The following is a 27510-nucleotide window of genomic DNA, read 5'->3' on the forward strand; positions in this document are numbered from 1 at the left end:
TTAGGCGTCTGACATCATGGCGCCGCACCCCACCCGCCCCAACCAATGGGAGGAGCCGACAGTGACGTAACTAAATCTCTCTTCCAGAGCTGAAGGGTTCCTGCAACCCGGAGCTTCCTTACTGAAGAGACATCCCTGCGGACCCTAAGGGGAAGAAGAAAGGAGGGGTCACTGAGAGGGTAAGACTCGGGATAAGAGGCGCGGCCAAGGCGAGGACACGCCCAAAGCCTTAGCCGCGAATCCTCTTTGGAAATTAGAAAACCTCTCAGACTCCTGGACCAGTCTCACACTCTTTGGTCTCACTTTCTCCATTTATTTTGGGGTTTTGTTGTTTTTCAGACCAGGTCTCATATATCCTAGACCCAAGTTTATAAATAAATTGGTTAAACAGTAACTATAAATGTCTCTTCAATTTTAATATCCAGTGCATTCAAAGTCCAATCCAAGCCTTCACTGCTTTCTGTGTATTGGATATAGGCTCATGGAGAATTTATAATTTGATTAAATTAATATTTTTCTCTAAAATTTCGTGATCAATGGAAGAAATAAGATCAGAGAGAGTTGACTCTAGTAAAACTCTAGTAAAACTCAAGAGTATTACTGGTATGGAAAGTGCTTAGAGATCAAACCCAGGGCCTCCTAGACAAGCATCCTTAGCTGACATCAAGTGCTTTGGAGAAAACGGTTATACCTCTAAGCACAATGCACTGCCATGTCTGCTTTTCCAGCCTGTTTGTCTCCAGGTTTTAAGTAGCAGACAAGATGGCATTTGAGCTTTGAAAAATGAGGACGCTCTAACCCTGGGTGCAGCATTGTGGAGAGGGGGTCATGGTGAGCAAGGAACAGCAAACTGGCAATTTTTGGTTATCTGTATTTAGCTGACAGATCTGTGGAAAGGCCAGTGAGCAAAGCAGAACTCTTGAGAATGAAAGTGGCCATCTACACTAAAGTGAAAGCAGTGAACATTTAGGGAGTAGGAGTGAACTTGGGCAGCTTCAGGAGAGACTTCATTACAACACTGCAATACAAAAAGGAAATGGTCAGATTTTCCAGCTCTCTCTCTCTCTCTCTCTCTCTCATGTACACACACACACATGCATACCTGTGGGTGTCTGTGTGATTGTCTGTCTCTCCGTCTGTGTGTGTGTGTGTCTTTGACTCTCTTGTTTGAAGCAGGGTCTTGTGTAATTTAGACTGGCCCTAAACTTGCTGGCTGTCCTGGAACTCACAGAGATCGGCCCATCTCTGCCTCCAGAGTGCTGGGATAAAGAGTTACAGAACTACACCTGGTTTAAACTAGGCTCTTACCAATCTCTTATTAAGAGAAACTGCAATTTCCTGGAGCACAAGAGAAGAACAAATATCTATAATCCCAGCATTTGAGAGGCTAAGGCACGAGGCTCCAGTTATTCTCAGCTGCATTCTGAGATATCAAAGCCAGCCTGAGCTACCTGAAACCCTACTCCATAAAAATAAATAAAATAGGGCTGATAGTACAACTTGGTTGATAGAGCCCATGTTTGGCCAAAAGACATAAGTTCAGCTGGCCAAACTGACCTTAAAATGCTGGCAAAATAACTAATTAATTAATCGGGCAGTGGTGGCACATGCCTTTATTCCCAGCACTTGGGAGGCAGAGGCAGGCAGATTTCTGAGTTCCAGGCCAGCCTGGTCTACAGAGTGAGTTCCAGGACAGCCAGGGCTACACAGAGAAACCCTGTCTCGAAAAACAAAAACAACAACAACAAAAACTAATTAATTAAACGATAACTTTCTAGGCAGGTGTGGAGAGAATATTAGCTTGGGAATCAGAAACGAGGCAAGATGCACATATGTAATATATTGGTGCTCTTAAACACATAGACTTTAACTCACTCAACAAATACAGAACTTTTTGTAGACCCAATACTCTTAGTACTGGGATGCAGATGATACATGGGTGCAAAAGCACTCAGAAAGTTGAACCAAGACACAAGAGAACCAAGACAATGTCTTTAATCTCAGCACTTGGGGGTCAGAGGCAGGTGGACCTCTGTGAGGATGAGGCCAGCCTGATCCACACCATGAGCTCAGGGCCAGCCAAGGCCACAAAAGAAAGAAAGAAAAAAAGTAAAGTTGAGGCTAGAAGATTGATTGTTCCCGGCCAGCCTGCCTGGGCTATATAGTGAGACCCTGCCTTTACAAAGAAGTAAATAAGGGCTGGAGAGATGGTTCCCTGGTTAAGGAAGTTCTCTTGCAGAGAACCCAGGTTCACTTCTCAGTACCCAGGGTGGGTGGCTCACAACTGCCTGTAATCCAGCACCAGGGGCATCTGATACCTCTGGCCTCTACAGACACTCCACTGCTGGCCTCCACTAACGTGTACACACAGAAATGTTGCAGGATATTTGATCATACTGTGAACCCAGAGATTGTGTTATTTACTGGGGGGGAAAAACTGGTTCTGGTTCTGGTGTGACTCAGGCCTTAGCATACACCTTTAATTCCTCTGGCTGGAATACAGACACACCCCTAAATCCCAAGCAATGAAGGTAAAGTTTGTTTATAGAAGGAAGCACCCATGTTTGAAAGTGAAGTCTAATTGAGTGGCAGACAAAGGGACAAATCAGAGAAAGATCTAATCAAATAGGATCTCTCATAAGAGAGAGGAAAGAGAACGAAATAAGGGGAAGTGCAGAGAGAGAGGGAAGAAGGAGAGAGGAGCCGTTTTACCTGGAGAGTTTTGCAGGGACAGGATAAAGGGAGAATAAGCCAGTAACAGGTGAAGACAGAATGAGCCAGAGAAGAGCAAGGCACCATAAGATTAGAACATTCTGCCAAAGGTCCTGTGAGGCCAAGCAGAGAAATGTATTGAGAAGCCAGACTGAAAAACAGACAGCTTGGAGAGGAGTTTGAGCCAGAATCAGCCAGCCAGAGTTTGGAAAGAACTAGAAAGGGTGAGCTTGCTCAGCAGTAAGTCTCAGAGGCTAAAAACATTCTAGGTCTAGACTAGATTGTCCAGAGGCAGACAGAGACAGTAAGCCTCTGAGACAACAATTACATCAGGTGAGTCAAAGTTACCTTTACACACAGACATGCACATAATTAAAAACTAATAATAATAAATCTTTTTTTAAAAAACATTGCCCACTTTGGCAGGACATATACTGAAATTCCAATCATTCCAATGATACAGAAATTAGCATAGTTCTTGGGCAAGGATTTCAGGCAAATTTATAAAGCACTCATTCCAATAATTTTTCATTAATACAAATACTGTTCAGGGTCTGGAGAAATGACTGAACCATTAATAACAATGCTTGGCTGCTCTTCAGAAGACCCAAGTTAGGTTCCCAAAATCCACATCCACCTATGATCCAGATCCAGGGAATTTAACACCCTCTTCCTGTTTGTCTCCATGGGCAACGACACATGCATGGTGCACATACAGACAAGTAAACATGCATACATACACATAAATAAAAACAAGTTTTAAGCCGGGCGTGGTGGCGCACGCCTTTAATCCCAGCACTCGGGAGGCAGAGGCAGGCGGATTTCTGAGTTCGAGGCCAGCCTGGTCTACAAAGTGAGTTCCAGGACAGCCAGGGCTATACAGAGAAACCCTGTCTCGAAAAACCAAAAAAAAAAAAAAAAACAAAAAAAAAAAAAAACCAAGTTTTAAAAATGTAATTGTTGGGCTGGAGAGATGGCTCAGTGGTTAAGAGCACTGACTGCTCTTCCAGAGGTCCTGAGTTCAATTCCCAGCAACCACATGGTGGCTCACAACCATCTGTAATGGGATCTGATGCCCTCTTCTGGTGTGTCTGAAGACAATGACAGTGTACTCATAAATAAAATAAATCTTTTTTTTAAAAAAGAACTTTATTGCCGTGGTGGCATACGCCTTTAATCCCAGCACTCCGGAGGCAGAGACAAGTGGATTTCTGAGTTCGAAGCCAGCCTGGTCTACCAAGTGAGTTCCAGGACAGCCTGGGCTATACAGAGAAACCCTGTCTCGAAAAAACCAACAACAACAAAAAAACAAAAAACAAAAAAAGAACCTTATACATATATATACATATTTGTGTAAATATGTTATATATGTACACATACAGACACACATATACATACATATTTGTGATAGTTTTGCTCTATATTTAATGATACATAGTGTCTTTAAACTCACTAGGTAGCCTAGACTGGCTTTAAATTCTCAAATTCTGAGATGAAGGTGTGTACTTCTATACTCTACCAACAATCCATGCTGATCCTTAAGCCCAGACCTCCATAGGCTGGCTGACTTTGGAGCCTTTGGTGTGTACCACACTCTCCACAGGATTGACTCAATGTATGGGAAATTATATCAACTACAATTTCTAAGATGAGTGTGGTGGTGCACATATAATCCTGACATTCCAGAACAAATGTAAGGGTACCTGGACTATATAATGAGTTGAAGGTGCACACATTTGTGTGTGTGTGTGTTATACATACACACAATTTGGCATGTATGTGGGTCCATTGAAGGCTTATCCCAGGAATGCACTTGTCTCTGCTTTCTAAGAGAGTGCTAGGCAGTACAGGGAGATGTCATCTCTCCCTGACTTTCATGGCTCTTACATGGAGTCTGGGGATCCTCGTGTTTGTGCATCAAGGGTTTTACCCACTGTGCCACCTCCTCAACCCTTGAAATTAATAATCTTTTTTTTTAAAGATTTATTTACTTTATGTATATGAGTACACTGTAGCTATAATGATGGTTGTGAGCCATCATGTGGTTGCTGGGAATTTTGAATTCATGACCTCTGCTCACTCCAGTCAGCCCCGCTTGCCCCGGGTGTACACTGTAGCTGTCTTCAGACACTCCAGAAGAGGCTGTCAGATCTCATTACAGGTGGTTGTGAGGCACCATGTGGTTGCTGGAACTTGAACTCAAGACCTTCGGAAGAACAGTCAGTGCTCTTAACCGCTGAGCCATCTCTCCAGCCCGAAATTAATAATCTTTAGAGAGTTATGGTGACAAGCATACAGTGGGAGTAATCAATGCTAGATGGCTAAGTGATAGACTGTGGAGTCAGTGTGTTCACCTGTCCCTTTAAACATTTCATATGCCTCCTAAGAGTCTACGGCTGTGCAGGGCGATGACAGGCATCCTGTTCAATCTGCCTAGCCCTGTGTGAGTCACCACTGGAGTTTATACCTGGAAACTGACAAATGTGGATTACTTCCTGAAATGTAAAGAGGTATTTGTTTCTCTAGGAAAATGCCTCTAGTCCCGCATGCCCCCTATACTTTTGTTAGACAGGCTCTCACATAACCCAGGCTGGCTTCAGACTCACTCAGTAGCTGAAGATGCCCTTAAACTCATGATCTCCCAGAATTCCCTCCTAAGTACTGCATTACTGGTGTCTCTCGATAAAGATGTTTACCCATTCCAAAAGAATGGATACATTTAAAAAAAAAAAACTAAAATGTTAAAAAAGAAGTTAAGAGACTTGTGTTTGAATCATGAAATAGGAAGAACTTGTATATATTAGTCAAGGTTCTCCAGGAACACAGAATCTACAGAATATTTAAATAGATAGTTGAAAGGGCCCTCAACTATCTGTATAGAAAGAGAAATCAGTTTGTAGCATTATTGTAGCAGCTGTGAAGTCTTGTTACAAGCTGACTACAGACTAGTGATCCTGGGATGCCAGTGTAGCCCTGTCCAAATCCAAAGACCTCAGAACTAGGAGAAGCAATTCTCAATACAAGGCAGAAAGCCTTAGTACCAAAGGGAGGGGCCTAGCTTTTAAAACTGTTTATATTCTTGTAATTGGCAAGGTGGGTGCGCCAAAGCATGAATGTGGTATCAGAGGCCAACCAGGTAGAGTTGGTTCTCTCCTTCCTCCTTTCCGTGGGTTCCAGGAATCCCTGGCACTGAATAAACCAGGATGTGCTAGGCTCCAGAGATGGCTTGGTAGTCAGTACAAAGTCAAAAATAAAATAAAACACATTCAGCTCTTCTGAGCACTTGTCAGAAGAAAAGAAGTAAGAAACAAACATAACAAACAGATGCCTTGGTTACTCCTTAATCTAAGCCAGTTAACCCTTAAAATAATCCATCCTAGGCTAGGGATGTAGCTCAGTGGTGGGGCCCACTTCACTTGTTCAAATAGTCCTGGCTTGTACTGGGGGGAGGGAAGATATTGTCTAATGGTGACATGGAATTCAGAAGCCAGATTTGATGATGGGAAGATATTTAATACACAAAGTAAAAGATAAATTGTAGGAAGTGTAGTCTATTGGCATATGGCAATTGACATATTGGCATATGTTATGTTAGCATTAAGTAAGATAAAGCAGGAGGTTTGCCATGATCTCAAAAAAAGTATACATATACATATACATATATATATATATATATATATATATATATAGAGAGAGAGAGAGAGAGAGAGAGAGAGAGAGAGAGAGAGAGTGTCAGGAGAACTAAACCACTTTTGTTGAGTCCTTTTTTTTTTTTTGGTTTGGTTTGGTTTGGTTTTTCAAGACAGGATTTCTCTGTATAGCCCTGGCTGTCCTGGAACTCACTCTGTACACCAGACTGGCCTTGAACTCAGAAATCCACCTGCCTCTGCCTCCCAAATGCTGGGATTAAAGGCATGCACCACCATGCCCAGCCTTGTTGAATCTTTTATGGGGGAATGATGCTAAGCCTGTTAGCAGCAACTTAAAGTGTTGATGAGGAGCCCACACAAATCTTTGTGTGATACATCTATAAGTTCCATTATAAATTCCATATGTGTACTTGGCCCAGAGTTAAAATACAGTTGATGAAGGAATTTTTTTTTTATGTTACAAATTATTCCTACTTTGGAAAATGGAGAGACTTGGACCACACTGATCCTGACTAAAGATCTAACTGAGTTATTTTGAGGTAACTATTTTTTTAAATATTTATTTATTTATTATATGTAAGTACACTGTAGTGTGTCTTCAGACACTCCAGTAGAGAGCATCAGATTTCGTTATGGATGGTTGTGAGCCACCATGTGGTTGCTGGGATTTGAACTCAGGATCTTTGGAAGAGCAGTCAGTGCTCTTAACCACTGAGCCAGTTCACCAGCCAGAGATAACTATTTTTTATTTCCATAATTTGTAGGCTCTTATTTGTAAAATGTAAATAACATTAGTATACAAAAATGCTATGAAGGTTAAAATGGACATTGTTAACAAAGTATGTGACACATCTTCGAGAGATGTCATATATATATATATGCATATATATATATATATATATATATAGAGAGAGAGAGAGAGAGAGAGAAAGAGAGAAAAGGTACTACATGAGAACATAATTACAATTACAAGAACTAATCCAGTAGAAGGCCAGCCACAAGGCTACAGCGTACATATTGCTACATATTGCTAGAAGTTAAATATCTAAAGATCCTATAACCAACCTGGTGATAACTGTATTTAGTAGTGAAAAACCCCTATCATCTTTCAGAGAGGTCTACTACCTTTTGTTTGGGTAGCTAAACAAAGGAGAGAAGGCAGTACCACCTAAGCAATTCAAGGGTCTGTGTGTGTGTGTGTGTGTGTGTGTGTGTGTGTGTGTGTGTGTGTGCGCGCACGCGCGCGTGCATATGCACATGGGAAAGCCAGAGGGCATCTTGCAGGAGTTTGGTCTCTCCTTCCACCTTGGGTCCTGGGACTCAAACTTGGATTGTCTATCAAGCTTGGCAATACGTTCCTTTAACCACTGGGCCATCTCACCAGCCCTCATTTTATGATTTTCTGTTAATTTTAACCTTTATTTTTATTGTATGTGTTTTGGCTGCATGTCTGTGAACCATGTACATGCAATCCCTGTGGAAACCAATAGAGGGCGTTAGACCCCCCCCCCAGAACTAGTTGTCAGCCATCAATGTGGGTTCTGAGATTCAAACCCAGGTCCTCTGGAAGAGCAGTTGGTGCCCTTAACCGCTCAGCCATTGCTCCAGCCTCCTAGGTTTTTAGTTTATTTTGTTTGGCAGCAGAGGCAGCGTGTTCTGGTTTGGGGGATTTGGGAGGGGGGGGCAGGGTCAACTGATTGTGGTAGCTTGCATCATTAATCCCAACACTTCAGAGGCAAAGGTAGCCAGATCTCTGTGAGTTTGAGGCCAGCCTGGTCTACATAGTGAGTTCTAGGGCATGTCTGTCTCAAAAAAAAAAAAAAAAAAAAAAGTGTACCTTTTTTTTTTTGTTTTTTGTTTTTTGTTTTTTGTTTTTTGAGACAGGGTTTCTCTATGTAGTGTGTAGCTCTGGCTGTCCTGGAACTTACTCTGTAGACCAGGCTGGCCTCGAACTCAGAAATCCGCCTGCCTCTGCTTCCCAAGTACTGGAATTAAAGGTGTGTGCCACCACTCCCGGCTGCATTTTTTTTTTTTAAGTTAAAAGAGACAGAAAGAGAACAAAAATTTCATAGTTCCTAAAGTCAGAAGTCCAAAGTCAAGGTGTGTAGTTAGGTGTGGTTTCTTCTCTGGCCCCTGCTCCTTGGTTTCCGCTTTCCCATTGTGCCACCTCATAGCCTGCCTCCAGTACACTCATACCCATGATGTGTATCCAAGTTTCTCTTATAATAATAAAATGAATCAGATTGTGTTAGAGTTCACCAAGCAACCTCAATGCAATTTAATTATCTCTTTTAAAGCTGTGTCTATGGGCTGGAGAGATGGCTCAGCAGTTAAGAGCACTGGCTGCTCTTCCAGAGGTCCTGAGTTCAGTTCCCAGCAACCACATGGTGGCTCACAACCATCTGTAATGGGATCTGATGCCCTCTTCTGGTGTGTCTGAAGACAGCTACAGTGTTCTCACATACATAAAATAGTAAATCTTAAAAAATAAAAATAAAAAAATAAAAGCTATATCTACCAGGCAGTGGTGGCACACACCTTTAATTCCAGCACTCAGGAGACAGGGGCAGGCAGATCTCTGTAAATTCCAAGACAGCCTGGTTTATAGAGCAGGTTCCAGGACAGCCAAGGCTATACAAAGATACCCTGTCTCAGGAAAAAAAAAAAAAAAAAACCTGTGTCTTCAAATACAATCATTCATAGCTTGGTGTATTAGGGACAAGGCTACAACATTAAAATTCTGGGAGCGGACACAATCTAATTCATAGCAAAGTGTACATACCAGAGAGAGCCCAGCACAGAAGAGACACTAAATAGCCAAGTAAACAAAATAGCTCGGCCAGTTGATCCTAGTCAGGCTTGGTCAGGTATGCACACACACTTGCTTTTCTAGCACACAGAAGAGCGCCAATGCCACACTGCAAGGCCTCTCAGAGGGATTTCCTCAATTTTCCCTAGAACCATGAAGTTACCTGGCTTGCTGTATTCTTACTTCAACACTGTAAATTATCAAGCTTCATAACTTTACCAAGGAGTTCGTTTGGGAAGGTTTGTCTGCTAGTCCATCTCTGTCAACTACCTGCCTCCTTGGTGATAAAGCTCTCCTTTACAGGGAAATGGGTTCAAGGTCATCCTCGTGTCTCCAAACTCTCTTCCTTCAGTTGATGAAGGGAGCTCCAACAGGGATTCTTTCTGCATCTGTGAACTCTCATTTGGCTCCAGTTCAAAATAATCCATATATCAAAGAGGTAGATGGGAGCATGGCTACTCTGATCAGCTTCACAAGTACCTGATGCAGAATAATAATAAAAAAAAAGAGACCCATCAGCAGGACCTGGGGCGTGTCCAAAGTCTTAATAAACAGCTTGGCCTCCAGGCTATGGAAAATGGAAGCCTGGGCGTGGCTGTCTTAGGGTTTCTATTTCTCTGATAAGCACGATGACCAAAAGCAGCTTGAAGAGGAAGGGCTTTGTTTCACTTTATAGTTTATAAGTCCATCAGTGAGGGATGCCAGGGTGGGAATCTGAAGGCTGGAACTGATACAGAGTCCATGGAAGAGTGCTACTTCCTGGCTTGCTCTTCATGGCTTGTTCAGCCTGCTTGCCCTGTTGTTGGGTTAAGTTGGGTTTAAGACTGGGTTTCTCTGTGTTATAGCCTCGGCTATCTTGAAACTTGCTTTGTAGACCAGGCTGGCCTTGAAGTCGCAGAGATCAGTGTGCCTCTGCTTCCTGAGTGCTGGGATTAAGGTCATGTACCATCACGCCCAGCTCCTTGCTTTCTACTTTAAGATTTATTTATTTGTATTTGTGTGTGTGTGTTGTCTGCATGTAGGCCTATACCATGTATATACAATGCCAGTGAAGGCCAGAAGAGGGCATGAGATCCCAAGGAACTGGTGTTACACATGGTTACACGTGGTTGTTAGCCATCACGTGGGTACTGGGAATAGAACCTGAGTCCTGTGGAAGATCAGCCAATGCTCTTAACCACTGAGCATCTTTCCAGCCCCTCATCCTGCTTTTTTATAGCACCTAGGACCAGAACTGCCTACAGTGAGCTGGGCTCTCCCACATTAAGCATCAATCACAAAAATTACCACAGGTTTGGCCTCAGGCCAATCTAGTGGGAACATTTTCTCAGTGGACGTGAAATGTAATCCCAGAATTTGAAAGGTAAAGGCACAGAGATCAGAAATTCAAGGTTATCTTTGGCTATATGGATACATAGCAAGTTTGAAGCCAGCTTGGGCTACATGGAACACTGTGTCAAAAACAAGAAACAGGTTGGAGAGATGGTTCAGCAGTTAAAAGTGCTTGCTGCTCTTCTAGAGGACCCAAGTTCAGTTCCCTGAACCAATATCAGCCAATGTCATGCAGCTCACAACTGCCCGGAAATCTAGTTGAAGGGAATCTAACATCCTTTTCTGACCTTCATGGGCACCCCTACACACACACACACACACACACACACACACACACACACACACACACTCATAAAGGGAGTGCTAGGGATATAGCTCAGCTAGTAGAGTATTTACAAACCCTGGCTTTCGATTGCTAGCACTGTCATAAATTCAGTTCAGTGGCCACAAGCCTGTATTCTCAGCACTCTTGTGGTAGAGGCAGGAGGATCAGGAATTCCAGGTCATCTTCAGCTATGTAGCAAGTTTGAAGCCAACCTAAGCTATAAAATGCTCTGTTGGGAAGAAGGAAGGAAAAGAAGATAGAGCATCCTGATGCACCCGGTCTCTTGTTCAGCATGTACAAGTCCCTGCCCTGCAAGCCTGAGGACCTGAGTTTGTTCCCTGGGTCACATGGTGGAAGGAAAGTTAACTTTGAAAGCTGTCTTCTGGGCTGGTGAGATGGCTCAGTGGGTAAGAGCACCCGACTGCTCTTCTGAAGGTCCAGAGTTCTAATCCCAGCAACCACATGGTGGCTCACAACCATCCGTAATGAGATCTGGCGCCCTCTTCTGGAGTGTCTGAAGACAGCTACAGTGTACTTACATATAATAAATAAATCTTTAAAAAAAAAAAAAAAAGAAAGCTGTCTTCTAACCTTCACGTGTGGGTTGTTGCATGTTTGTGCCCATACACATACAATAATAATAACATTTTAAGAAGGACTGGACTAGGGCACTTGCTAGCACATATAAGGATGTAGGTTTCATCTCCAGCACTGCAAAATAAATAAAATAAAAAACAGCCAGCTGTGGTGACACTCAATCCTAGCACTCAGGAGGCAGAAGCAGGCAGAACTCTGTGAGTTCGAGGCCAGTCTGGTCTATACAGTGAGTTCCAGGACAGCCAGGGCTACAGAATAAGACTCTGTCTCAAAAACCAGAAATAAAATATCTTAAAATAGGGGGCTGGAGAGATGGGTCAGTGGTTAAGAGCACCAACTGCTCTTTCAGAGGTCCTGAGTTCAATTCCCAGCACCCACATGGTGGCTCACAACCATCTCTAATGGAATCTGATGCCCTTTCCTCATGTGTCTGAAGACAGCTACAGTGTACTCACATACAATAAAAATCTTTAAATAGGGAGCTGGTGAGATGGCTCAGTGGTTAAGAACACTGACTGTTCTTCGGGAGGTCCTGAGTTCAATTCCCAGCAACCACATGGTGGCTCACAACCATCTGTAATGAGATCTGACGCCCTCTTCTGGTGCATCTGAAGACAGCTACAGTGTACTTAGCTATAATAATAAATAAATCTTTTTTAAAAATCTTTAAATAAACCAAGAACTTTTAAGGTTAATACTTGGGATGAATCAATTCCAATCTTTTTTTGGTCACTATTTTACGCTGAAAGACACTTCCATAATTCCAGTGTTCAGAAGGAGAGCTGGATGTGCTAACACCTGCTTGGAATCCCAGTACTAGTGACTTTGAGGCTAGCCTGGGCTATATAGATAATGAGGTCAAGGCCAGCTTGGGCCACACAGATAGTGAGTTTGCAGAGTGCTCGGGCAATGGCTCAACAGTTAAAGGCACTGGCTGCTCTCCCAGAGTAACCAGCTTTGGTGTCCTACCATCCATCAGGCAGCTCACTGCTGTTCCAGATGATATACCACCCGCTTTTGGCCTCCATGGGCATCAGGCATGACCATGGTGCATATGCATCTATGCAGGTAAAAAAGACACGTGGTGAAACTTCACATTGTAACAATGCAGACACGGAAGGAGAGTTTCCTGGAAAGAAAAATCAGGACTGGACAATGTGGGTGCACACCTTTAGTCCCAGCACTTGGGAGGGAGAGGCAGGCAGATCTCTGAGTTTGGGACAGCCTGGTCTACAGAGTGAGTTCCAGGACAGGCAGAGAGTACAAGGAGACACCCTAGCTCAAAAAAACAAACAAACAAAAAAATCAAAGTATATTACTAGAAAAAAAAAAAAAGGAACTAAATACATTTTGAGAGCCAGGGGAAGAAAATCAGTCACTTTCATCATAACGTAGCATATGTGTGAAGTAACACACACAGAGATCTCCTCACACGCTCCTCACGATGGGCCCTGCAGTAGGGATTACTGTCCTTGAGAACAGCTCAGAGAGGTCATGTAACATTCCTGGCCACTAGGCAGCATGGATAGTAAAGGACGAAAAACAAAACCCAACCCTGAGATCAGAGCAGTGTCTCAGCAGGTAAGAGTATTGGCTGCTCCTCCAAAGGACCTACGTTCAATTCACAGCACCAACAAATGTGTATAACTTCAGTTCTAGGGGACCCTCTTCTGGCCTGGTAGACATTGCACACACACGGTGCATAGATATACAGGCAAAGCACTCATACTCACAAAATAATAAGTTAATTTTTGTTTGTTTTCAATACATTCCAACCACAATTCCCCTCTCTCCACTCCCCCCAGTTCCCACCCTCCACTTCTCCTCTCCCCCAGATCCATTCCTCCTCCTCCATTTCCCTTCAGAAAGAAGCAGGCCTCCCAGGGATGTCAACTGAACATGGTATAACAAACTACAATAAGGCTAGGCATGAACTCTCTTATCAAGGCTGGACAAGGCAACCCGGTAGGAGGAAAAGGGTCCCAAGAGCCATATGAGACTCTCAGCTTTCAAAGCCCATACTGTATCATGCAACATTATGTATCTGTTATTTAAAAAAAAAACTTGTTTGTATGCTTGTTATATTACAAGGGATTGAACCTATGACCTTGTGACTACTAGGTGAAATCAGCTGTTTCTCCTACACACCCTTGGGATTGAGGGAGGATTTACCGCTTAGGTATGATTGACGGCTAAGTGTCTCTCCAGCCCTTCAATCCTGTCTAGAAAGTGGGAGGCAGAGCTGAACATTCCACACATGTCATATGGCTTTGTCTTTCTGGGCTCCATCACGCCTTCTCCAACAGTCACCTCATTAAAATGAGACGCTCTCCTCCCTCCCAACTCTCCAGGAGTTCTGTGTCTAAAATCTTAAGTGTTCTGATGTGGCAGGATTTTCCCTGTCCAAGTACATTAAGATATTAATGCAGCAGGAGGCCTGTGATTGGACATGGAAAAGGGAGGTGGAGCTAAGAGTTGGGGGGAGAGAGAGAGAGAGAGAGAGAGAGAGAGAGAGAGAGAGAGAGAGAGAGAGAGAGATTCTATGTCAAGAGCTGAAAACAAGACCAATACTTGTAGTTCCTGACTTTTATTGGTATGGCTGGCATTATTCCTTTTCCCTTTTTCCTTTTTGGCTCTATGGTGGCATAAAAACAACAGCTGTTCACCAGAAACCCTCTTAGAACCAGGTGTGGTGGCACATTGTAATCCCAGGACTTGGGAGACTTGGGCAGGAATATACTGAGTTCAAGGGTAACCCGAGCTATATAGCAAAACCCTGACCCTCCTCCTCTTCCTCAAAAAAAAAAAAAAAACAAAAAACAAAAACAAAAAAACAAACAAAAAAAAAAACTTGTTGCTCTTCCAGAGAATGTGGGCTCAGTACCTACATGATGACTTACAACGTTCTGTAACTCACATGGTGTGCATTAATACATCTAACCCACACCTAGACTCTTTTAACTAAAAAAAGAGGAAGGGAAGGAGGTAGAGATAGGAAAAGCGAGGGAGGGCTAATACTTGGACTTTGGATTTTTTGCTGAGCTTGTGGTACTGAGTACAATCCTCTGTTGTAGCTCTGACACAGTGGCAGGGAGCTACAGTTCCCAGTCAGCCACATGATCAAGGGGCAAACAACTGAAACACTGTGCAGGGTAGCTACGCTCAGATTCAGTTCATGAGTCTTGGAGGAAAGTGCCTTTCCCTTCTGAGTCGTCTCTTACCAGACTGTTTTTCTTTGGTTTTGATAGTTTCATGTAGCACAGGCTGGCCTCAAATTAGATATATACAAAAGAATAACTTATAACTCTTTTTTTTTAAAGAACCAATTTCTATAGTTATTTTTAAGCTACTTTTAGATTCATTTATTATTTAGAGGGCATGAGTATCTTGCTTTCATGTAATGTGTGTGTACCATATAAATGTTTGGTGCCCAAATAAGAAGAGAGCATTAGATCCCCTGGGACTAAGGTTACATATGACTGTGAGGTTACATATGCTGGTGCTGTAAATCAAACCAGGGTACTCTGTAAGAGCAACAAGTGCTTTTAACCACTGAGCCATCTCTCTAGACTTGACCTGGTGCCCTTGAGCCTCCTGCTCCTATCTCCAAGTGCTAGGTGAGCCGTGGCACCGGATGCCAGTGTTGAGATGTATTTATTTATTTATTTATTTATTTATTTATTTATTTATTTATGGTTTTTTGAGACAGGGTTTCTCTGTGTATCCCTGGCTGTCCTGGAACTCACTCTGTAGACCAGGATGGCCTCAAACTCAGAGATGCACCTGCCTCTGCTTCCCAAGGACTGGGATTAAAGGTGTTCACCACCACTGCCCAGCCTCAGTGTTGAAATCCTTAAATGCACTTTTTTGTTTGTTTGGGGTTTTTTTGGGGGGGGGTGGGGTGGTTGTTTTCATTTCTTTATCTTTGTTTTTTATTTAATTATTTATTATATGTAAGTGCACTGTAGCTGTCTTCAGACACTTTTTTCTTCTCTCTCTGGCCCCATTTTCTCCAAAGATTTATTTATTTAATATATGTAAGTAACTGTAGCAGTCTTCAGACACCCCCAGAAGAGGGCATCAGATCTCATTACAGATGGCTGTGAACAGCCATGTGGCTGCTGGGATTTGAACTTAGGACCTTCAGAAGAGCAGTCAGTGCTCTTAACCACTGAGCCATCTCACCAGCCCTTGGTTTTTTTTTTTTTTTCAAAACAGGGCTTTCTCTGTGTAGATCTAGCTGTCCTGGAACTCACTCTGTAGACCAGGCTGGCCTTGAACTCAGAAATTTACCTCTCTTTGCCTCCCAAGTACTGGGATTAAAGGCATGTACCACCACTGCTCAGTTTAAATGTACTTTTGATCCTATATTTTTAATTTATAATGGGTATATCTGGTGTAACCTCGTCCTAAATAGAGGAGTATATGTATACCTATATGTATTTGTCTCATTCAGCATGTTAATTACAGAGGATAGAAGATTAAACTATTCCCCAGTTCCCAAATCTATAGAAAGAACTTAGGTTTGCAGAGTGGCTGAAGTCTCAAGGACCACTGGAAGTGAGTGGCTGTCTATGTCATTTGTCTTTTGTCTTTGATCAGGAAGAGAAGAAAAGATGGTGTGTTAAATAAAACATTTCATTTCAACAACTTTATCTTGCCTAGTAAGATATCACGGTGGTCGCAGCAGCTCTTCGGGAGGCCGAGGTGGGACGATTGTTTGAGCACAGCCTGGGAAACACGAGGAAAGCCTGTCCGTTATACTAAAAAACAAACCAAAACTGAGAGTCGGAAGGTCATGTCTGCTATCCCAGCCCCCAGGGAACAGAAGAAGGATGGTCAGAAGCTCATGGCTAGCCTGGGCTACATATGATTTCAAAACCAAAATGAAAACCAAAACTTACTGTGTTCAAGAAAAAAATAATTTTCTGAAGCAATCTCACTATGTGTTTCTGGAACCCTTGGGTCCAGGGAACCAGAGGTGCAATAGCTAGCTAGCTAGCTAATCTTTATAAATATATTTATTTTTTATAATATATTTACATAACAACAAACACCATATAAGTATACGAATATAAATAGATGTTATTTACGCATTACCTATTTTTATATGTGTGTGGTCGTGACCAGAGGACAACTTGTGGAGTTCACTTCTTCACTTTCACTGTATAAGTTGCAGGGATTGAGTTCAGGTCAGGGTTGGCTGTAAGTGGCCTTTGTCCACTGAGCCATTTTACCAGCCCTAGCAGTTTTCTTAATATTTCACAGGCATGGGCTACTACACCTGGCCAACAGCATTGGCTTTCTAACCCAAGTTGAACCCTAACTCTAAAACCCCATCAATGATACCCCACTATATCCATCTGGAACTCTCCTACCCCTGTCCCTGGGGTGAAAGGGCAGTCATCTTGGAAGAAGGACAGAGTCTCTTGCCTATAAATTAAAGTGTTAGATTTGCATATCTCTGGAGGTCCCTCTGTCTCTGATTTCTATGTGAAAGGCACAGAGCTGACTTCTGTGCAGCCTGAGAATGTAGTTCAGCCGTAGAGAGCTTGCCTAGCATGCACAAGGACCTAAGTTCAAGCCTCACCCTCTGAACTTTGCACCCAGCTAGCTGCAAGCTTTGAACTGAGATGTGTGCCTTATTCCAGTACATAGTGCACTCTGTGCCTGGAGGGGAGGAGGGTTAGGCTGCTGATCCACACTGAAATGGCTGGCTGGAGGGAACAGTAAGACAAGTGGAGGAAAGGTGACGAGAAAGACACTTTTCTTCCTTCCTCATATTCTAGAGAGGGTGGACAAGAGTAGAGGAAAGGTAGAGGAAATTCCTGCTCAAGGACAAAATAAAATAAAATAACATATATGCTCATTTAAATCAGTGTTCTTATCCTTCCCAACAGCCTCTAGTTCAGCACATTCTAACAAAGCTGAGAACTCAGTTCTCATGATTTTTCACCCCACAGAATGAATTTTGTTCGGATCAACACACTGAAAGTCTATCAGAGTTCGTTCATAACTTGTACCTAAACATAACAAAAATATCCCCAAGCCTACCCTAATGACTCAGCCTTGAGCCTCAGTCAGGCCTGAGGAGAGGAGATAAAACCGCACAAGTCTCCTTGGGAGGGGAAATGCCTCACCCATCAGCCATGGTAGCTTTCCACACAGATACAACTCTTGGCTGTTGGTTGCTAGCCAAGGATGGCTCATGTCACATGGTCCTCTGATGATTTCCTGTCCCTAGGGTGTCAGGGATACCACAGCAGGGGAGGAGGATTTCTGTCTAGAGTTCCCTCTCCACACCCAACTCTCTCTGACAGCACCGGAACCCATAGCCAGATGGGATGGGATGGTGATTTGTGACAGGAAGAAAGGCCTGGTAGGGCAGTATGCAGTTCCCTGGACAGAGTGGGACCCTGTGCATCAAAGCAGGGTACAGATGGCCTGTCAAGTAATTAGAGAAATTCAATCCACAGCAGTTTAATCCTCATATAGCCACACTGTGAGTGGAGAGACAGAAGGGAAAGAGCTTTGGAAGGAAAGAAGAAAAGAAAGAAAGAGAGAGAGAGAGAGAGAGAGAGAGAGAGAAAGAAAAGAAGAGAAGAGAGGGAGGGGGAGGGGAGGGGAGGGGAGGGGAGGGGAGGGGAGGGGAGGGGAGGGGAGGGGAGGAGAGGGGAGGAGAGGAGAGGAGAGGAGAGGAGAGGAGAGGAGAGGAGAGGAGAGGAGAGGAGAGGAGAGGAGAGGAGAGGAGAGGAGAGGAGAGGAGAGGAGAGGAGAGGAGAGGAGAGGAGAGGAGAAAGGGAGAAAGGAGTGAGGGAGAAAAAGAGAGCACACAGTTTGAATCCTGAATCACTCGGTCTGATTGCTTGGGCAAAGTGCTGCAGTTTGACACTCTTTCCCACAAATCCTGTAGTTTACCGTTGCCTTCTTCCACAGTTTTCTAAGTTAGTTTCATTTTTTGTCTCTTCCTGCAACTCCACTCTTGCTAAGCTGGCCTGTATATTGAGGATAATTGATTGAAGAATACATTCTCTCTCTCTCTCTCTCTCTCTGTGTGTGTGTGTGTCTGTGTCTCTCTCTGTCTCTCTGTCTCTGTCTCTTTGTGTGTGTGTGTGTGTGTGTGTGTGTGTGTGTGTGTGTGTGTGTGAGAGAGACTTTACTACACTTGAGACAGAGCCTTGCTGTAGAGCCTTGACTGGCCTGGAATTCTGTAATCCTCTTACCTCGGCCTCCCAAGTGCTGCGATTATAGGTGTTTACAACCATGATAAAATAGAAAATTTCTCTTATATGTTATTTCTACTTCAACTAAATTCTCATTAATAGTTAAAAAATTAGCCAGGGGGCAGTGGTGGCACACACTTTTAATCCCAGCGGATTTCTGAGTTTGAGGTCAGCCTGATCTACAGAGTGAGTTCCAGGACAGCCAGGGCTACACAGAGAAACCCTGCCTCGAAAACCAAAAAAAAAAAAAAAATATATATATATATATATATATATATATATATATATATATATTAGCCAGGTGTGGTGGTGCATGCCTTTAGTCTCAGCATTCAGAAGGTCAAGACAGACAGACAGATCTCTGAGTTGAAGGCTACACAGAGAAACCCTGGAAAAAAATACAAAAAAAAATTGTTTGTTGAAACTCGGCTTAGTGGTGAACACCTTAATTCCCAGGAGGTAGAAGCAGGCAGATCTCTGTGAGTTTGAGGCCAGCCTGGTCTGAATAGTGAGTTCCAGGACATCCATGACTATGTAGAGAGACCCTGTCTCAAAAAAACAAAAACAAAACAAAAAAAGAACAAAAAGTTGTTTAAAATTGCACATTGTTGTAGATTTGGTCTAATGCTGCTTATATTATGTTAATCTGGTCCCCCCAAATTAAATGGGAATCTGCACATCTGCACATAAGATGCTGAGGGACCCTGCCCACCTGTTGGTTTTGATGGTAAATAAAGTTGCCAGTGGCCAATGACTGAGCAGAGAGACAGAGGTGGGACTTTAGGATTCCTGGGCCAGGGACTAGAAGGAGCATGAAGGAGTAGCTGCCAGGCCTGAGAAGGCAGGACAGAGAGACAGCCAACATGTAAGAGCTGGGGAAGAGCAGCCCCAGCTGCCCCACCCCACCTGGGTCTAGGATCACAACGATGGAATATAGATTTTAGTAATAACTCAGGAATATCAGAGGAGAGGTGTTAACCACATTTAGGTGTGGAAGTGGCCCAGCCGTGTGTGTGTCTTTTATTAGGGAACCCAGAACACTGGGGCGGGTAGCAAGGAATTCGTACATGCTGCTGCTGTTGGGTTAGAGAAGAGCTTAATTGGCAACTACAGCAATCCATGGTTGAGAAACCATCACTTTGGAGGCTAAGTCAGAAAGTTTGTGAGCTTTAGGTCAACCTGGATTACATAGTAAGTTCAAAAACTGGAAAACTATTAGACAGCATACCCAATAGCAATAAGACTTGACCTAGAAACCCGGGATATGATTACTGTTGGAGTTTGATTCGATCAAGTTAGTTAAGAGTAGTAGAATGACGGGCAATGCTGGCTCACACATTTAATACCAGCACTTGGGAAGCAGAGGCAGGCCAATATTTTGAGTTCAAGGCCAGCCTGGTCTACAGAGTGAATTCCAGGTCAGCCATGTCTACACAGAGAAACCCTGTCTTAAAAAAAAAAAAAAAAAAAAACAATCCCCACCCCTCCACAGGTCTCCAATTAGCTCTAAAGAGATACTCGTATTGATAAATATAGATGGAGCATTTTGTGTGTGTTGAGGGCTGGGGGAGATTTCTTGGTATGTTTCTAGGTTAGCCTAGACCTCTTGTTTTTCCTCCAGAGTGACAGAGTGCAGGTGTGCCCCATAACCTCAGCTGTTCTGAAGTATCTAGGATCAGACCGACCTCTTGGCACTGGTTGTGGACAAAGAGGCTTTATAGTGGGTTGGCCTCATGCTGCTCATATTCCAATGCTAATTCTTGTTCCTCCAGAGCTGGTTGCCCTAGAGATGAGGGTGCACGAGAACCCAAGTGACCTTTGTGACCTTGCCCCTCCAGTTATTTCTGATTGGTGAAAAAAGATATCACAGCTAATAGCTGGGCAAAAGAGAGAGACATAGGCAGGTTTTTGGGTTCCCAGGCCTGGGGTGGGGGTCGGGTGGGTGGGGGGTTGGAGGAGAACCAGAGGGCAGGAAGAAGGTGAAGAGGAAGAAAAGGTCACCTTGGGTTAGCAGTCAGGAAAACAGGAGGGCTAGCCAGTTGGAGTTAAGAGCAACCCAGATGAAACAAAGTAATAACTTGGGGTTATCCAGAGGAAATAGATTTTAATAGTATAGACGGTAGATATCTGCCTAGTTCTACTAGTGTTGATTAAAGCTTATTGTAGATATAAAGGTTGTGCATGTCTTTTATCTGGAAACTAAATGGTCAAAGGCAGGGAACCTCCAGGTTGGGATTAAAAAACATCTACAAGGCGTTATGAAGACCCAGAGGGACATAAGGCCTTTATATAATGGCCTATGCCTGGGACAACTTCTTGCTTTGTGGTGGGCCATTTCTAGTATTGATCCCACCACAACAGACAGTGAACTGTGTCCCTGAACCAGGGTTTTGGGAGAAAGAAAAAATGGGTTGAGCAACTATTTGTTTTTTGTCCTGCCTCTGACATTTATTCACTGGCTTTTGTGTTGCCTGACCTCTACGGCTCAAGATCCCCCTTCGCTGAATGGCAATGATAATTTTTCTTTTTCTTTTTTTTTTTTTTAAAATATATATTTCCTGTATTTTCTTGATATGGTATTTTTTTAAAGATTTATTTATTTATTATATGTAAGTACACTGTAGCTGTCTTCAGACACTCCAGAAGAGGGAGTCAGATCTCATTATGGATGGTTGTAAGCCACCATGTGGTTGCTGGGATTTGAACTCCGGACCTTCAGAAGAACAGTTGGGTGCTCTTACCCACTGAGTCATCTCACCAGCCCCATAATTTTTCTTTCTAGGGATTTTTCAAAAGGCTCAAGCCAGATACCACTATGAGATGGTTTTTTTTGTTTTGTTTTGTTTTGTTTTGTTTTTTAATTTTCAAGACAGATAGCGGGAATAAATCAAAGTTTATTCCCAGTACTTGGGAGACAGAGGCAGGTGCAGTTTTATGAATTGGAGGCCAGCCTGGTCTACATAACAAGTTCCAGGCCAGCCAGGGCTACATAAAAACCACGTCTAGCCGGGCGTGGTGGCGCACGCCTTTAATCCCAGCACTTGGGAGGCAGAGGCAGGCGGATTTCTGAGTTCGAGGCCAGCCTGGTCTACAGAGTGAGTTCCAGGACAGCCAGGACTACACAGAGAAACCCTGTCTCGAAAAACTAAAAAAAAAAAAAAAAAAAAAAACCACGTCTATAAATAAATAAGAGAGAACTGAACACAATTTACCCATCTTCTCTCCAGTCACCTTTTTGCATTTTACCACAGAGCTGGTAATCTATCCCTTATCCTAGATTCCTACCCCAACAAAGAGAAATGTAACAGGGACATTAATTGACTTCAGAAGACCCCAAAAAGATCACAAACAGAAACAGATTTAAATCTGTTAAGGATCAGCCGGGTGTGGTGGCGCACGCCTTTAATCCCAGCACTCTGGCAGGGCGGCAGAGGCAGACGGATTTCTGAGTTTGAGGCTAGCCTGGCCATGGTCATGACATCTCTTCTCAGCAATACGTCTTGTAGGACAGAAGGTTTCCTTTTTTTTTCTTTTCTTTTTTTTTTTCCCCGATTTTATAAAGACCTCTGGCCAACTGAATCATCTATGATGCTGAGTTAGCAATCAACCTGTGCCAAGGCAGGAACAAAAAGAAAAGCTACTGCCCTAGTGTGTCCAGCAACTGTGAGGAGTCAGGCATCTCCTTCCCTTGTAGGTTCTAGTGACTCAATTCAAGTCGTCAGTCTTCACTGGCTAGTTTTTGTAATTGTCTGGTCACCATGACACAGCTAGAGCCGTCTGGGAAGAAGGCAGCTCAGTTGAGAAAATAACTAACTGATCCTGAGTGTCCTGTGGGCAAGCCTATAGGCCATTTTCTTGATTAGTGATTGATGTGAGAGGGCTTGGGGCTGGAGAGATGGCTCAGTGGTTAAGAGCACACACTATCCCTGCAAAGAACCGAGCTCAATCCCCAGCACCCACATCAGGCAGCTCACAACTGCCTTTAACCCCCAGCTCAGGGAATCTGATAGCCATCTGTAGCCCTGCTACACAAACACAAGTAAGTACTTTAAAAAGTTGTTTTTGTTTTTGTTTTCAGAGACAGGATTTCTCTGTAGCTCTGTCAATCCTGTAACTCACTCTGTAGACCAGGCTGGCCTCAGAGATCTGCCTGCCTCTGCCTCCTAATTGCTGGGATTAAAGGTGTGTGCCACCACTGCAGGGCTAAGTAACAAAATTTAAACAGAGGTGGGGGCTCAGACCACTGCCAGCAGTGTCTCCTCAGGATAGGTTGTCCTGGGTGGCATAAGAAATCAGGGTTAGCAAGCCATGGGGTGCAAGCCATAGGGCTGTGTTCCTCTGGGGTGCCTGTTTCTGTTCTGCTGAGTTCTTCTGGTGAGTGCCTGCCCCAGCTTCCTTGATGATGGCCTATGATTCAGACTTGTAACCACATAAACCCTTTCTACCCTGAGTTACTTTTGGTCCTGGTGTTTGTTTCCACAACAGAAACAAGGTAGAACATTTGGCAAGATGTGCCCTGTTCTCTTTGAGCAGACTTGAGGAGGAAGAAGCTGGTCTGGTAGTATCCTGACCTCTTCCCTCTCACCCTCACTCTTCGTCATAGGACTCCTGTAGCCTAGACTGACTCCAGACTCACCTTGTGTGACCTTGGATTCCTGGTCTTCTTCCTACCTTCTGAGTGCTGAGAGATTCTAGGCGTTCACCAGCACAACTGCTTTTTATTCTTTTTTTTTTTTGGGGGGGGGGGGTTCGAGACAGGGTTTCTCTGTGTATCCTTGGCTGTCCTGGAACTCACTTTGTAGACCAGGCTGGCCTCCAACTCAGAAGTCTGCCTGCCTCTGCCTCCCAAGTGCTGGGATTAAAGGCGTGTGCCACCATGCCTGGCTGTAGCTGTTTTCAGACACAGCAGAAGAGCCAGGGCTACACAGAGAAACCCTGTCTCAAAAAAACAAAAAACAAAACAAAACAAAAAACAAACAAACAAACAAAAAAAAAACCAAAACAAACAAACAAAAAAAGAGTTGCCTTGGTCGGGGGAGGGGATAGGGGGTTTTTGAAGGGGAATCCAGGAAAGGGGATAACATTTAAAATGTAAATAAAGAAAATATCTAATAAAAAGAAAAAAGAAAAGAAAAAAAAAAAAAGAGTTGCCTTAGTCATGATGTCTGTTCACAAACCCTAAAAGGTCATGTATCCCCTCATACCATGTATCCCCTACATACTGTATCCCTCCATACTATGTTATCTATCCATCCATACCATATATCCCCCCATACCATGTATCCCTCCATACTATGTATCCCCCATACTTTGTATCCCCTATACCATGTATCCCCCATACCTTGTATCCCCTATACCATGTATCCCCCATACCTTGTATCCCCCATACTATGTATCCCCCATACCATGTATCCCCGTATCCCCCATACTACTTATCCCAGGCTGACCTCAGACTCACTATGTAATCAAGGATGACCTTAAACTCCTGATTCTCCTGCCTCTACCTCAGAGTGGTGCTAGTCTACAGGCTGCACTACTATACACTTGTTTTATGTAGCTGGGAATTGAAGATAGCGCTTTGTAATGCTAGGCAAGCACTCCACCAACTGAGCCCAATTCCTAGCCCCTCAGTTACTCTTGATGTCATGGGGAAGGATTAGACATTTCAGATGAATACTTCATTGAGTGTGTGTGTGTGTGTGTGTGTTTGTATATGTGTGAAGCATGTGTGCCAGTGTTCATGTACCTGTATGTACATCTGGAGGTTAGAGGTAGATGTTCTGTATATTTCTCAATCACTCTCTGCCCTGTTTGTTTTGTTTGTTTATAGGCAGAGTCTTTCCCTGAACCTGGATCCCACTGATGCAAATAGGCTGATTGGCCAGCAAGCAAACCTTCCAAGTTCTATCTTTTCCTGCTCAGCTCTGAGAGTACAGACAGGCTAACATGTCTTGCCTTTTTTTTTTTTTTTAAGTCTGTGTAACAGCCCTGGCTGTTCTGGAACGTGCCACCATGCAGTTTCACACCTTGTATTTTATGTGGATGCTAGTGATCGATTCCAGGCCCTCCTGTTTGTAAAGCAAGCACTTTACCTACTGAGTCACCTCTTCAGCTTGCACAAACACTCCTTTTATTACTATTTTCTTCTTGCTGTTTTTAAGACAGGGTCACTATGTAGCTAGCCCTGGCTGGCTTGGAACTCAGCACATAGACAAGGCTGGTTTCAAACACACACAGAGATCCACCTGCCACTGCTACCTAGCACTAGCACTGCCTAGTGCTGTGTTAAAGGGATGTGACACTTTGCTTAGCTAATATTTATTTATGCATTTGTTTATTGAGTGACACAAGGTCTCTATATTCTGTAGCTCTGGGCTAGTGACAGGACAAGGTGGCCTGGTGGTGGCCTGAGCCTCGTGGTGACTGAGGACTGGCCCTCCTCAGCAGTCTTTCCACTGTGCACCCCTCTGTTCCACCATTTTTTTGTTTTTGTTTTTGTTTTTTGTTTTTTTGTCCCCCATCTAGTATTTTTTTAATTAAAAAAAAAAACTGTTTATGCAATATATTTTGATCATCTGGGCAGTGGTGGCACATGTCTTTGATCCTAGCACTTGGGAGGCAGAGGCAGGTGGATTTCTGAGTTCAAGGCCAGCCTGGTCTACAGAATAAGTTGCAGGTCAACCAGGGCTACACAGAGAAACCCTGTCTCAAAAAAAAAAAAAAAAAAAAAAGAGCACTACTGTTTTTGCAGAGGATCTGGGTTCCGTTCTTATATGGCAGCTCACACCTGTCTATATCTCCAGTCCAAGGATCCAATGCCCTCACACAGACATACCAGCAGGCAAAACACCAATGCACATAACATAAAAAAAAATAACAAAAACACACCAACAAAAGCACACACACATAGACGCATGCACACAGACACAGACAAACAAAACAACATGGAATCTGTATGTTGGCCAACTACTCCTCTGCCTTAGAGTGTGGTTCATATACCCAAAGTACTTCATAAAGAAAACTGACTTTCCTGTGTCCAGAAGGAATCAATTGCAAATAGCTTCATGGTTTTATGTCTGTCCACTTCGGCTGTCTGTGCTGAGATTGAGCAGGTCTCGAGCTTGCTGTCCCTATCTCTGTGAGTTCCTATGTGTCTCAGCCCTGTTGTGTCGGGAGAACACTTTTCTTGGAGTCTTCCACCACTTCTGTATACATCCCCGAGCCCATGAACACTTCTAAAATAGCATATCTAAATAAAAAGATGGACAAGAAAGAATCTTACCAAAGTCAGACACACACACACACACACACACACACACACACAAAGACAGACACAAAAGTAAAGGTAGCTACACCAGCTTTTGTCCCGCTTGCAGTTACCCCACTGGGCATGCGCAGGCCCAAGGGAAGTGCTTCTAACAACGGTGACATCTGATTCTGATATAGTACTCTCACTAATGGATATGTGTCTTGTAACGCTAGAACTTTGTACAGAGGCTTCTACAGGCAGCCCTACATGCTTTAAATCAACATCTATTACATGATGTGATTTCTTTTTTTTTTTTTTTTTTGACTGTCCTAAATCGTTCATTGGATATGAATTTTACAAATATCACGTATATTAGGTAACGGTGGAGCTGGAGAGTATTGCGCCTTCTCCAGGCCGCACAGCGGGAACCACCAATAGTGTGGTGGAACTTGTGGCCCTTTCCAAGGCCATGGCTCTTTCAGCCAGCAGATGTCAGCCCACGCATCTCTTTGTGTTTGTGGACGGGTTTGGTGATCCACTGGGTGTCAGGATTTCTTTTCTTTTCTTTTTTTTTTTTTTTTTTTTTTTTTGAGACAGGGTTTCTCTGTGTTCCCCTGTATGTCCTGGAACTCACTTTGTAGACCAGGCTGTCCTCGAACTCAGAAATCCGCCTGCCTCTGCCTCCCAAGGGCTGGGATTAAAGGCGTGCGCCACCACTGCCCGGCTTCCAGGATTTCTTCTGATAGCTTTATGGAACGGATCAATGAGGATAACCTCAAAAAATTTATATGTGGAATCTTCACCAACCCAGTAGGAATTCAGGACTCTCAAAGCCCCACAATGGCGCCCAGCTCTCTCCTCAGCAACAGACTGAAGGCTTCGGGAAAATTTCAGCTGGTTAACACCATGGTGGACAGGCTTGCGGTAAGTTGCACCCTTAGGAACTGGGCGTTTACGACCACCACGGCCAACACGAATCCTGTAAATGACATAGCCTTGCTTAGCCTTGTACCCCAGTCTTCGAGCTTTATCAGGCGAGGTGGGCGGGGAGCCCTGTGCAGTGCAGAGAGCTGGCGGTATTGCCAGCAGGGGACCCTCAGAGGTAAGCGCATCCCGTCGAACTGCTTCTTCCTCCATAGCTCCTGGATGTATTTGTAGGCACCCATCTTGGGTCACCTGATGGCTGCTGCCAGAGGAAAGGAAAGGATGATGTGATGTCTTAAATAGCCACCAGTCTAGGAATCAAAGAATAGAAATGACAGTGACCCATTAGTCACCCACCAGAAATGTATTTCTTTCTGTTCCCTACTGCTTACCCTGTCTAGAAGCAGGGTTTTTACAGGAGACACAACAATGATTCCATTGAACTGGAAGTTAAGACTGCCACTGAATCAAGAGGAAAATAAGGGAGTCACTGTGTTCACTAGGGTAACAGATCCTGATGACCAAGAAGAAATGTGCTTCTCCTACACAGTGGCAATTAACATGACCTTGTCTAGAATACAGAGATCCATTTACAGGTGATACAGATGTAGATGCAGATATAAACTAGATATAGAATAGATCTAAGCGGGGGCTAGAGAAATGATTCATTGGCTGACTTTGATTCCTGT

At 43.6% G+C, this 27510-nt stretch overlaps 1 pseudogene; it reads right to left on the minus strand.

The window, feature by feature from the left end:
* Positions 1 to 27063, minus strand: LOC110292503 (large ribosomal subunit protein eL15 pseudogene; annotated as a pseudogene).
* Between the last annotated feature and the right edge of the window lie 447 nt (positions 27064 to 27510).

Source organism: Mus caroli, unplaced genomic scaffold, assembly GCF_978045245.1.
Source record: "Mus caroli unplaced genomic scaffold, Mus_caroli_1 scaffold_6, whole genome shotgun sequence".
Lineage (NCBI taxonomy): Eukaryota > Metazoa > Chordata > Mammalia > Rodentia > Muridae > Mus > Mus caroli.